The sequence below is a fragment of the Euprymna scolopes genome, chromosome 37, assembly GCF_053919585.1.
Source record: "Euprymna scolopes isolate OS-2025 chromosome 37, ASM5391958v1, whole genome shotgun sequence".
In the NCBI taxonomy this organism is placed as follows: Eukaryota; Metazoa; Mollusca; class Cephalopoda; order Sepiida; family Sepiolidae; genus Euprymna; species Euprymna scolopes.
In genome coordinates this window covers 47,067,465-47,079,964 of record NC_136518.1, presented here as the reverse complement: position 1 = coordinate 47,079,964, position 12,500 = coordinate 47,067,465, and positions in this window count along the sequence as shown.

The window sequence follows — 12,500 nt, the reverse complement described above, 5'->3', positions numbered from 1 at the left end:
TATTTATAGTGTGTGTGTGTGTGTGAGATAGAGATAGATAGATAGAGAGAGAGAGAGAGAAAGAGAGAGAGAGAACATAAATTGATAAGGAAGAGATAGACAGATTGTATCCGAGAAAGAAAAAAAAAGAGGGAGAGAGTAAACATGATAAGAATTTGCATACTTAAATTACATGTTAGGTCAGTGCACGTGGTCTGAATCTGAACTGAACGACTTACGAAATAACCCCAGAACGCTAATAGGAAGCTCCAAGATTAAATCTTGCAAAAACCAAAAACGGAACACGACCGGATATTCTTTAGATGCGTCCAGTCAATCAATCACGCTTTGCGAGGAAAATCCTCTTTCTAACTAACGCATGATAGACAAACGAAATGATTGGTGGATAAAAACGTCAATAAAGACGTGCACATGCGTATCCAAAACATCGGGCCGAGATCAAAATGTAGTTTCTGTTTTGATACTACACTTAAGTTAATTGGTCCTTGGTCAATGGAGGGGAAACCGTTCATACTGTGTCAATTACTTTAATTTTGGATACTTTATTTTTTTTAATTACATTTTCACCCAAACAAGGCACGTTGCCACTTTAGTGTAGGGGGCTACTATCAAGGACATAAGCTACAGGTGTACTATGTAGGGAGTTGGGCAGTAAGATGACGGTTCACGTTACACTTCAACTTCTGCATATCAGTACAGTTGGGGAAGCAGGGACCCGGAAGGGAATTCCGAAGTCTAGCTGTTCTGGGGAAGGAACTACTGGAGCAGAAGGCTCTAGAGATCTCTACTGTGAAGGGGTGGGATTAAGCTGCTTGTCGGGTTTTTCGGGAGTATTTACGTCGGGGGATGGGGTACAAGTGCTTGCAGTTCGTCAGAGCAAGCACCGTTAAAGTACTTGTAGAACAGGCAGAAGGATGCAACAGTTCGTCGATGGGACAGAGGCTGAAGCTTAGATAACAGCTCAGGACCTATCAGATTGGCGACTCTCTTTTGAACCTTGTCTAGGAGCGAGAGACTAGTAGCAGATGCACCAGCCCAAATATGACAACAATACTCCATACATCTGCGAATGGTGGCCTTATACAGGTACAGGATACTTTCGGGCGTTAGTAGCTTTCTAGCACGGTAGAGAGAATCTATCTTCTTCGCAGCGGTCCTAGAAATACTCTCAATGTAATTTTTCCAACTCATGTTTCCTGTGAACGTTAGGCAGATGAGTTTAAAAGATGTGCTTTCAGGTAATGTGTTCTTGGCCATTGCTATTGGTGGTAGAGAAGGATTCTTGTAATTATTGAAGGAAACAAGTTTTTTCTTGACAGCATTGAAGGTGACCATCCATTTTTGTCCCTATTCCACTAAGTCGTCCTCTAGTGTTTCTGGCATTTCTTTAGATATGTGTTCATTTGTTTTCCTGTCATGCCTGTTATAGAGCATGGTGTCATCAGCAAATATAACCATTTCAGAAACAATTTTGTCAGGGAGGTCAATTATGAATATTAGGAATAATAAAGGTCCAAGGATAGACCCCTGAGGCACTCCTGCATTTATATCATATTGTTTAGATGAATGACTGTTGAGGGCAACCTGGATTTTTCTCTTATCTAGGAAGGATTTAATTATGTTAAGTATTCTTCTCTTTTTACCCTTCTTTTAGGCGAGCTGATTTTCCTTCACATTAAAAATGACCTTGTGTCACATTTGCTTTCGTGGCTAAGCAAATAATACTATCTCTATGGATTATTTGGACTAGCGTTCACAACGTTTCGGTTGATCTAACCATTTTCAAGTGTATCGTGTCGAACACGGGAATGTTTTTATCGGATTCGGGAATCTGCATGGAATTTCGAATGAAACCCTTATTTCATGTAGAGTGATAGCGTACTCTCATCCCGCCAGCCATGATTAGATTGAAGTGCGAAGTAATTCGAAACTTTATTTTGGAGACCGCGGATTGGACCTTCAATTCCCAGGAGAGTGCAAATTAAAAATGCAATTTTACCAAGAAATTCATCAACCAACACGAATTACTTATGACTTCTACCCAGTCATGGACGACAAAGCGAGAGCATACTACCGTCGTTGATTAAATAAAGGAATTGCGTGCAGATTTCCAAGTTCTGCAGAAATGCTCCAGAGTTCGGCAAGATACACCTGAAGAAGGTCGGACTGAAGATACACCTGAAGATACACCTGAAGATACACCTGAAGAAAGTCGGACTGAAGATACACCTGAAGAAGGTCGGATTGAAGATACACCTGAAGAAGTTCGGATTGAAGATACACCTGAAGATACACCTGAAGAAGGTCGGACTGAAGATACACCTGAAGATACACCTGAAGATACACCTGAAGAAAGTCGGACTGAAGATACACCTGAAGAAGGTCGGATTGAAGATACACCTGAAGAAGTTCGGATTGAAGATACACCTGATGATACACCTGAAGAAGGTCGGACTGAAGATACACCTGAAGAAGGTCGGATTGAAGATACATCTGAAGATACACCTGAAGAAGGTCGGACTGAAGATACACCTGAAGATACACCTGAAGATACACCTGAAGAAGGTCGAATTGAAGATACACTTGAAGATACACCTGAAGAATGTCGGACTGAACATACCCCTGAAGATACACCTGAAGATACACCTAAAAAAAGGTCGGACTGAAGATACACTTGAAGAAAGTCGGACTGAAGATACACCTGAAGATACACCTGAAGATACACCTGAAAAAGGTCGGACTGAAGATACACCTTAAGAAGCTCGGATTTAAGATACACCTGAAGAAGGTCGGACTGAAGATACACCTGAAGATACACATGAAGAAGGTCGGACTGAAGATACACCTGAAGATACACCTGAAGAAGGTCGGTTTGAAGATACACCTGAAGAAGGTCGGATTGAAGATTCATCTGAAAATACACCTGAAGAAGGTCGGACTGAAGATACACCTGAAGATACACCTGAAAAAGGTCGGACTGAAGATACACCTGAAGAAGGTCGGATTGAAGATGCACCTGAAGATACACCTGAAGAAGGTCGAATTGAAGATACACCTGAAGAAGGTCAGACTGAAGATACATCTGAAAAAGGTCGGACTGAAGATACACCTGAAGAAAGTCGGATTTAAGATACACCTGAAGAAGGTCGGACTGAAGATACACCTGAAGATACACCTGAAGATACACCTGAAAAAGGTCGGACTGAAGATACACCTGAAGATACACCTGAAGAAGGTCGGATTGAAGATACACCTGAAGATACACCTGAAGAATGTCGGACTGAACATACACCTCAATATACACCTGAAGATACACCTGAAAAAAGGTCGGACTGAAGATACACATGAAGAAAGTCGGACTGAAGATACACCTGAAGATACACCTGAAGATACACCTGAAAAAGGTCGGACTGAAGATACACCTTAAGAAGCTCGGATTGAAGATACACCTGAAGAAGGTCAGACTGAAGATACACCTTAAGATACACCTGAAGAAGGTCGGACTGAAGATACACCTGAATATACACCTGAAAAAGGTCGGACTTAAGATACACCTTAAGGAGGTCGGATTGAAGATACACTTGAGGAAGGTCGGATTGAAGATACCCTGAAGAAGGTCGGATTGAATATACACCTGAAGAAGGTCGGACTGAAGATACATCTGAAGATACACCTGAAGATACCCTTGAAAAAGGTCGGACTGAAGATATACCTAAAGATACACCTGAAGATACACCTGAAGAAGGTCGGATTGAAGATACACCTGAAGAAGTTCGGATTAAAGATACACCTGAAGATGCACCTGAAGAAGGTCGGACTGAAGATACACCTGAAGAAGGTCGGATTGAAGATACAACCGAAGAAGGTCGGACTGAAGATACACCTGAAGATACACCTGAAGATACACCTGAAAAAGGTCGGACTGAAGATACATTTGAAGATACACCTGAAGATACACCTGAAAAAGGTCGAACTGAAGACACACCTGAAGATACATCTGAAGATACACCTGAAGAATGTCGGACTGAAGATACACCTGAAGAAGGTCGGATTGAAGATACACCTGAAGATACACCTGAAAAAGGTCGAACTGAAGACACACCTGAAGATACATCTGAAGATACACCTGAAGAATGTCCGACTGAAGATACACCTGAAGAAGGTCGGATTTAAGATACACCTGAAGATACACCTGAAAAAGGTCGGACTGAAAATACACCTGAAGATACACCTGAAGATACACCTGAAGAATGTTGGACTGAGGATACACCTGAAGAAGGTCGGATTGAAGATACACCTGAAGATACACCTAAAGAAGGTCGGACTGAAGATACACCTGAAGAAGGTCGGATTGAAGATACACCTGAAGAAGGTCGGATGTAAGATACACATGAAGATACACTTGAAGAAGGTCGGACTGAAGATACACCTGAAGATACACATAGGGATACACCTGAAGAAGGTATGACTGAAGATACACCCGAAGAAGGTCGGATTGGAGATACACCTGAAGAAGGTAGGATTGAAGATACACCTGAAGAAGGTCGGATTGAAGATACCCCTGAAGATACACCCGAAGAAGGTCGGACTGAAGATACACCTGAAGATACACCTGAAGATACACCTGAAAAAGGTCGGACTGAAGATACACCTGCAGATTCACCTGAAGATACACCTGAAGAAGGTCGGACTGAAGATACCCCTGAAGAAGGTCGGATTGAAGATACACCTGAAGAAGGTCGGATGTAAGATACACATGAAGATACACTTGAAGAAGGTCGGACTGAAGATACACCTGAAGATACACCTGAAAAAGGTCGGACTGAAGATACACCTGAAGAAGGTCGGATTGAAGATACACCTGAAGATACACCTGAAGAAGGTCGAATTGAAGATACACCTGAAGAAGGTCAGACTGAAGATACATCTGAAAAAGGTCAGACTGAAGATACACCTGAAGAAAGTCGGATTTAAGATACACCTGAAGAAGGTCGGACTGAAGATACACCTGAAGATAAACCTGAAGATACACCTGAAAAAGGTCGGACTGAACATACACCTGAAGATACACCTGAAGAAGGTCGGATTGAAGATACACCTGAAGATACACCTGAAGAATGTCGGACTGAACATACACCTCAAGATACACCTGAAGATACACCTGAAAAAAGGTCGGACTGAAGATACACATGAAGAAAGTCGGACTGAAGATTCACCTGAAGATACACCTGAAGATACACCTGAAGATACACCTGAAAAAGGTCGGACTGAAGATACACCTTAAGAAGCTCGGATTGAAGATACACCTGAAGAAGGTCAGACTGAAGATACACCTTAAGATACACCTGAAGAAGGTCGGACTGAAGATACACCTGAATATACACCTGAAAAAGGTCGGACTTAAGATACACCTTAAGGAGGTCGAATTGAAGATACACTTGAGGAAGGTCGGATTGAAGATACCCTGAAGAAGGTCGGATTGAAGATACACCTGAAGAAGGTCGGACTGAAGATACACCTGAAGATACACCTGAAGATACCCTTGAAAAAGGTCGGACTGAAGATATACCTGAAGATACACCTGAAGATACACCTGAAGAAGGTCGGATTGAAGATACACCTGAAGAAGTTCGGATTGAAGATACACCTGAAGATGCACCTGAAGAAGGTCGGACTGAAGATACACCTGAAGAAGGTCGGATTGAAGATACACCCGAAGAAGGTCGGACTGAAGATACACCTGAAGATACACCTGAAGATACACCTGAAAAAGGTCGGACTGAAGATACATTTGAAGATACACCTGAAGATACACCTAAAAAAGGTCGAACTGAAGACACACCTGAAGATACATCTGAAGATACACCTGAAGAATGTCGGACTGAAGATACACCTGAAGAAGGTTGGATTGAAGATACACCTGAAGATACACCTGAAAAAGGTCGAACTGAAGACACACCTGAAGATACATCTGAAGATACACCTGAAGAATGTCCGACTGAAGATACACCTGAAGAAGGTAAGATTTAAGATACAACTGAAGATACACCTGAAAAAGGTCGGACTGAAGATACACCTGAAGATACACCTGAAGATACACCTGAAGATACACCCGAAGAAGGTCGGACTGAAGATACACCTGAAGAAGGTCGGATTTAAGATACACCTGAAGATACACCTGAAGAAGGTCGGACTGAAGATACACCTGAAGAAGGTCGGATTGAAGATACACCTGAAGAAGGTCGGATTGAAGATACACATGAAGATACACTTGAAGAAGGTCGGACTGAATATACACCTGAAGATACACATTAAGATACACCTGAAGAAGGTCGGACTGAAGATACACCCGAAGAAGGTCGGATTGGAGATACACCTGAAGAAGGTAGGATTGAAGATACACCTGAAGAAGGTCGGATTGAAGATACACCTGAAGATACACCTGAAGAAGGTCGGACTGAAGATACACCTGAAGATACACCTGAAGATACACCTGAAAAAGGTCAGACTGAAGATACACCTGAAGATTCACCTGAAGATACACCTGAAGAAGGTCGGACTGAAGATACACCTGAAGAAAGTCGGATTGAAGATACACCTGAAGAAGGTCGGATGTAAGATACACATGAAGATACACTTGAAGAAGGTCGGACTGAAGATACACCTGAAGATACACATGAAGATACACCTGAAGAAGGTCGGACTGAAGATACACCCGAAGAAGGTCGGATTGGAGATACACCTGAAGAAGGTAGGATTGAAGATACACCTGAAGAAGGTCGGATTGAAGATACACCTGAAGATACACCTGAAGAAGGTCGGACTGAAGATACACCTGAAGATACACCTGAAGATACACCTGAAAAAGGTCGGACTGAAGATACACCTGAAGATTCACCTGAAGATACACCTGAAGAAGGTCGGATTGAAGATACACCTGAAGAAGGTCGGATTAAAGATACACCTGAAGATACACCTGAAGAATGTCGAACTGAAGATACACCTGAAATACACCTGAAAAAGGTCGGACTGACGATACACTTGAAGATACACCTGAAGATACACCTGAAGAAGGTCCGATTTAAGATATACCTGAAGAAGGTCGGATTGAAGATACACCTGAAGATAAACCTGAAGAAGGTAGGACTGAAGATACACCTGAAGATACACCTGAAGAAACACCTGAAGAAGGTCGGACTGAACATACACCTGAAGATACACCTGAAGAAGGTCGGATTGAAGATACACCTGAAGAAGGTCGGATTGAAGATACACCTGAAGATACACCTGAAGAAGGTCGGACTGAAGATACACCTGAAGAAGGTCGGACTTGACCGAAACTGAAAATAAGACTCAAGATAATAACAGTCGTCTGAATTACCTAAATAATACGAATTATCAACCCTCATCTAAAAAATGTAAAAACATATAACAAACAACCGTTTTCTGGCAAGATCAAACTATAGTATCTGTATTTCAGATTCTGCACTTCAATTTCATGTTCTCTATAGTGTATCTTCAGGTGTATCTTCAGGTGTATGTTCAGTCCTACCTTCTTCAGGTGTATCTTCAGGTATATCTTCAATCCGATCTTCTTCAGGTGTATCTTCAGGTGTATCTTCAGGTGTATCTTCAGTCCGACCTTTTTCAGGTGTATTTCAGGTGTATCTTCTGTTCGACATTCTTCAGGTGTATCTTCAGGTGTATCTTCAATCCGACCTTCTTCAGGTGTATCTTCAATCCGACCTTCTTCAGGTGTATCTTCAGGTGAATCTTCAGGTGTATCTTCAGTCCGACCTTTTTCAGGTGTATCTTCAGGTTTATCTTCAGGTGTATCTTCAGTCCGACCTTCTTCAGGTGTATCTTCAGGTGTATCTTCAATCCGACCTTCTTCAGGTGTATCTTCAATCCGACCTTCTTCAGGTGTATCTCCAATCCGACCTTCTTCGGGTGTATCTTCAGTCCGACCTTCTTCAGCTGAGATTTCAGCGGAATGCTTGCTAGTTTTTAAAGTTCGCTTTATAGTTAAGGAAGTGGTTTGTACTGTTTGTATGCCTAGATTATTAAGAGTATTGCAAATTATGTCGTTGTTAGTGTGGGTACGTATAGGAAGTCTATTTAGTAGTGGTGTATCTGGTGTGTTCTGCTTTTGTTTGTCTATGTTCGAGTATATTTTGATGGCTTTTTTCTTTGTTTTAGAGATAAGGTGAGTTGGGTATTGTAAAAGTTTTAGTGATTCGGTGATATGTGTGATTTCATTTTCGAGATATTGAGGGCTGCAGATTCTAAGGGCACGTTAGAAAAAAACCGATGATCATGCCCGTTTTTATTTTATCACTGTGGTGCGAATAATAGTGTATATAATCATTTTTGTGTGTACTTTTTCGATGTACTTTAAACATAAGATCGTTTTCAAATCTTATGATAAGTACATCAAGAAAGGGTAGGGAGTTGTTATGTTCGGATTCATATGTGAATTTTATGGAGGGTTCGACTGAGTTGAGTTTATTTTTTAATTCTTCTATGTGTGTATTTGCGGGGAGAAAAATGAGGATATCGTCAATGTATCGAAAAAAAGTTGTGTTTGCAGGTATTCTAAATTTAAAAGAGCTAGTTTCTAAGAATTCTAAGAATAAGCAAGCGAGTACCCCACTGAGGGGGTTTCCCATGGGGAGTCAGAAATCTTCACAATCAAAGCCGGTATTTACTCCATCCCATGTAATGACTGCAAAAAATCATACATAGGTGAGACACAGCGAACAGACTAAGCGAACATAAAAGGGACATAAGAAATGCCAACCCCTTAAATGCACTCTTTTCCCACTGTGTCGAACATGGCCACTCTTTCGGCTTTGGACGTGCAAAAATCTTAAAATCCATCCCAGATAGAGCAAAACGGAGACTTATTGAATCTGCTTTAATTTCAAACATTAACACCATCAAACAAAGAAAATGATTTTATAATGTAGCCCCAATCATAGGTAATATAATAATAAATGAACAAAACATTAATATAGATCCGGGTTGATAAAAAAAAATGAAAAAAAAATGCATATATGTATATAAACCGACCCTCCTCCACACACACTAGATATAAATTCTCTTTTCATCATGAAATTTTTTTCTCTCCAGAACAGAAAGAGAACTAAACTTCTCCTCTTTCGCATGTGATATTGACCGTCTTCCTGTACATCCTCGCCTAGAAATCCTGATGATGTCCCCTGAAATAGGGACGAAACGTTGATTTTATTTTTGTCTTTACTCTTTTAGGTTTTTCCTTTTTATTCACATATATATATATATATTAATTGGGGTAAACAGGTACATATGGTCGCTACAAATAGCCATCTGTTTCAGTCAAAGAGACTTCATCAGGCGACCTGGAACCTCTTGACGCCAAAAAGAAAAATGAAAAACCAAAATTAAAATGGTATATAAAATAAATGTCTATAAATATTTATGCCTCGGAAGTAGAGTGAAAAGCACATCTTATTTTTCTTTTATTAATATTATTGGAATCTTTTCCTTTTTTCCTTGTACACATTTTTGTGAATTATTCCATGCATTTCTGCCTTTGGATTATTATGGACCATCTTCTTCCAATTACGGGATTTCCTTGGATTTTACTTGTGCAAATGGAAATTCAATTAACTTTCTGGAAGTTATACGTTTGGATTTTACCGTCACTGGATTTTTTATTTTCCACCAGACTATCCATTCACGTGTAATCACTTTTTTCTTCATCATATTCCCTCTGCTTCACTTTTTTTGTTTTCAAGTAAGATCTTTGACTTACTTGTTGTTTCATCAAATACTTTTGCATGCAAAATCCGATCCCGCATTTTGCTAATTCCTACCCTCTGATGAGAAGGAAAGTATTTCTTCGAAACTCAGTGGATTAAGGACTATCCACTTATCTAGTGTTTCCTTTTCAGATTAAATATGTTTTTTACTCATTTCAAAGTGTTTTTAACATGTTTTATTAACTGTTTGGTTGTATATATATATATATATATATATATATATATATATATATATATATATATATATATATATATATATATATTATAAAGTTAACGGCATATCTTCGGGATTATGTCTGTACGTGTAAATAATGAAACAAAAATTGGATACCGAGTTATATGTACAATATATGTACGATGTGTATAAGAGTGCAACGTTGTTTTGACACATGGCACAGATAAACATTATATCTGTGACAAGATTACCAGTAAAATAAAGCTGGGCTTCGTGTTGCAATATACATAGAGAAAACTATGATAGCATGATGCCACACAAATATAAAGTACGTTTGGCCAAAATAAAGAAAAAAAATATTAAAAAAATGATCTGAGAGTCATAATCGGCAGGAGTTTCTTCGATAGCTAGCATTACTATATCCGTTCGGCATCCTGCGAATGTTGGCCCGTTTATTTCGAGTGACAGGATACAAACAAAAGAAAAATAAAAATGATCAGGCAAAGCCGCAAAAGAAAATAATAATAGTAATAATAGTAATGGCGTGAGATTAGAAAAGCACACACACACACACACACGCGCGCGCACACGCGCACACACGCGCACACACGCGCACACACGCGCGCGCGTGCACCCGCACACACACATACACACGCGCGCACCCGCACACATACACACGCGCGCGCGTGCGCGCACGCCCCAGACACACCCGCACGCGCACGCACCGCACACACACACGCCCCCCCCCGCACGCACGCACACACACACACACACACACACACACACACATGTATTATATCTCTTTGTCTATGTGTCTGTCTATCCGTTTAATTTTTTTCTCGGAAACGACTGATCCGATCTGGCTGAAAATTTGCAGGCAAGTTTGGTATGAACTAAGTATTATGGTATCCGTCCTTAGCACAGTCAGGAATTAATAGGGATTAGTCCCGATAATACCACGTTTACCCTATAACTTTTCTCGTAAACTACTGGACTGATTTCGCTGAAATTTCGTCCGACCTTTTGTTATGGTAAAGTGCAGTGAACCAAATGTAATGGTATTCGAACTATACACAGTTAGGAATTAATATGGATTAATAGGGATTAGCATTTAATGCACAAATGTGCGCAAATGTTACCATATTCAACCATTAGTATTTAATACACACATGTGTGCAAATGTTACCATATTCAACCATTGATTTGGCATAAAGTTAATTTAAGTTAGCAGGCTAAAACTCACACGCAAATATAAATCATACACCATCCACTATGACTACGAAATTCCTACAGCTACATACCCAGAAAAATGTGGCTATTAAGCCTGACATAGTGATATGGGACAAGAACGAGAAAGTGGCAACCCTAGTTGAAGTAAGCGTTCCTAATGATGGCCTTAACAGAGCAGAGAGAGAGAGAGAGAGAGAGACAGAGAGAGAGAGACAGAGAGAGAGAGAGAGAGAGAGAGAGAGAGAGAGAGAGAGTAACAAAATACCAAGGACTTATGTACGGCATGAAAAGAAACTGGAATCTTAAGGAGGTATCAATCATACCAATCATTATAGGAGCAACCGGGTTAATGAAAAATAATTTCAAAAACTATCTGGCGAATATACCCGGTGAACCAAGTGCAAGAGAAATCCAAACAATAACACTTAAAGGGACGGTTAGAATTTTAAAAAGATCCCTCGGTTGGAGTAACTAAACTAATGGAAGAATGTTTGGCCTCCGGTATAATGCCTCATCCCCAGGAAAAAACACAATGATAAGAAAATTTAAACAAAAAAGACACACACACACACACACACACACACACACACACACACACACACACACACACACACACATACACACACACACATATATAATGTTCAGAAAGTGTGAGAGAATATATAATTATTTACATAGCCAAACCAACGTCGCAGCCCACCAGAGCCAAAAAAAAGCCAACTAATCGGAAGTCCAAGACTCATCCAGACTCTCCTAGCATGCAAGAGGCTCAGGTTTCATGTGTCTAAGTGATGAACCAAAATGAGGGCGAAACTCGAGTCTTGGACTTCCGGTTTGTTGACTTTCTTGGCTCTAGTGGGCTGTGACATTGGTTTGACTGTGCAAATAATTATATATATATATATATGTATATATATATATATATGTATATATATATATATATATATATATATATAGTCGCACTGAATAGTTATGATACAGTGTAGCAATCTGGAGATAACTATATCAGCTTCCCCTCTTCTCGGGTCGAGCACTGTCGTTACGTGATTTCGCTTGCTGCTTCCTAACGTAATGCAAAATTCTTTCTACATAAACACTGAGCACTGTAAAGCTGTCAAACGCTGTAAAACGACACTAAATGTTTACACAAATAAAAATTGAAGATATCATTTACGATCGTTTCTCCTGTAGCCTAGTTCTAATAGTTACCGACTGTAACGTATTTTTTGTTTGTTCTGTTTTTAATTTGATGATAGTGTTGTGTAGCGGGGGACATCATATCGGGTTTTACA